This window comes from Mus pahari, chromosome X (assembly GCF_900095145.1).
Source record: "Mus pahari chromosome X, PAHARI_EIJ_v1.1, whole genome shotgun sequence".
Lineage (NCBI taxonomy): Eukaryota > Metazoa > Chordata > Mammalia > Rodentia > Muridae > Mus > Mus pahari.
The window spans coordinates 92,828,741-92,831,153 of NC_034613.1; positions in this window are offsets into that span (position 1 = coordinate 92,828,741).

Genomic DNA, 2,413 nt, shown 5'->3' on the forward strand with positions numbered 1-2,413 from the left:
TTTATTCTAGGTATAGAATAAATCCCCATTTTTAGTCTCTCTCTCTCTCTCTCTCTCTCTCTCTCTCTCTCTCTCTCTCTCTCTCTCTCTCTCTCATATCATCATATCCTGTATGTAATTCAAAAGTCTCTTTCTCCATCTAATTAATGTGTAAGGAACATCCTTGGATGTTATTCACTGTATTTTAGCCTTCTGCAAGATTTCTAATATATCACAGTTCCTAGGTAAAGGCATGTCATTAACAAAGATTCCCACGGTGAGAAACATTTGAAAACAGTTTACAAAAATGTTTATAAGATACAGAACATTCCATAAGTTTTAAATCATTCTCATTTATAGGATTCAGTGAGGAATTTCTAAACATCAAAACAGTATATAGTGTCTAGACCAGAGTCATTGTGACATCTATCAGCTAAATCATTTATTAATTTTTGATGTTAGAATCATTCTGTCACCAAGGGGAGGAGAGGCCCTTGGTCCTGTGAAGGCTCTATGACCCAGTATAGGGGAATGCCATAGCCAAGAAGCAGCAGTGGGTGGGTTGGCAAGCAGGGGGATGGGGAGGGGATGGGTATTTTCAGAGAGGAAAGCAGGAAAGGGGACATTTGAAATGTAAATAAAAATATCTAATAATAATAAAAAGAATCATTCAAAAGCAACTCTACTAGATATTGTAAATGCTGGTCTTAGTAAACACCAAGGACACTGTGTTTCTTTGGTTTCACCTCAATCAATTCTTCAGACTTTTGCCTTCTGTGTTCTTGAATGCTGACTTTGGACATCTCATTCACTGGGGTATGTTTTCCTCTAACCAGGAAGCAAGAGATTTGAGACTTGATGGAAAGAATTGAAGATGCCACATAAGAAATGACAGTTAAATTGTGTCTGAAAGAATTACTGGGAATTTTGCAATCAAAGAATGAGGAAATAGCAAACTCTCTTATCATTTCAGCCCTAGGAATAATGATAGTAGCCTCTACATAATTTAACATGCCTGGTCTATTTTGTTAACTCTGTTCAGCACTCCTTAAAACATCACTTCATTAAACTACATTTACTTTTCCATCTGAACCAAAATGTTTCTTACTAGAATTCTCAGAGTTAATGGGAATTTAGTAGGTTTCTTTATTGTAGAAGTTTACAGAGACTTTATTATGCTAATTGAATTACTACTGTCCCAATGAAGGCAATTAGCTGACAGTATTTCCCAAAAGCATTTGTCAGCATAGCAATAATAGCTATTTGTATATTCATTTACTTTTAAGGACTAGATCTTAAAGTATCATTCACAGAAACTCACATTTGAAAGCATTGCTTAATAATTAACACAAAATTAACATTTATCAAGTGTTAGTACAAGTATTTTCCATGAGTTATCTCACCTAAACTTCATCAAAATCTTACAATTTAGAGTTTGTTATTATGATCATATTGCTATCAAGCCTGAGTTTAGATGAAGAAACCAAGTTGTAAGAAGTCAAAAGGTTGTCAGCTTATAAATTGTGAAGATAAAATCTATCCAACGTTTTATTGATTTGTTTTATAATCACTGTCCTTAAACTTATAAGGCCCTACTTGAGACAGCTACAGTTATTATTCATATAAGACCTATGAGAAATTATAAGATCATCAGTTAGCAGGTGGATGGTTTAGTTGATATGATCTGTCTACCTTAATTGGTTGCCATGTGCCAATTAATAAATTAATCTCTGCCCATGTCAATACTTCACATGAATATTTTTGTAACCCAAGCAAATTATTTTAATATTCTAGGATTCAAACATACCACCTAACATTTTAGATTATCTCATCCAGTGTCTTTTTTAAAAATAGCTCTTTTGAATGAGGTCAGTTTTTCTTAGCTACTATAGTGGTTTGAAGGATATGGCCCTCATTTTCTTGGGTATTTGAATATTTTGTCACAGTTGTTGGTACTGTTTAGGGGCACTTAGAATATGTGGGCATGTTGGAGGCAGGCTTGCAAATTTTGAATTTGTGTTACTCGCTTCCTGCTTATGGTTGAAGATGAGACCTTTCAACTTTTTATACTCCATCTCCCATGCCTGCCACTTCTTTACCATGGTGAACTCTTTCTTTCTGTAACTACAAGTACAAATAAATTTTTTCTATAAATTTTCTTTGTCATGATGTCTTATCAAAACAATAGGAAAGTAATTAATACATCAAGTTAGGGCTTGACAGTAGTGACAAATTCAAGTAATTCTATAACCTGAATTACCATTGACCAGCATAAAAATTGTCACATGGTAAATACTAAATAAGTGCTATCTACGGTTCATGATTTTTGTCAGCAAAGCAGTTGAAAATGGGTATATATTGGTAATTAAGCAAGCATGTCTATTGTATTCATTGCTCAGATTCTTCTACATGATAACCGCCAGTTGTGCCAGCA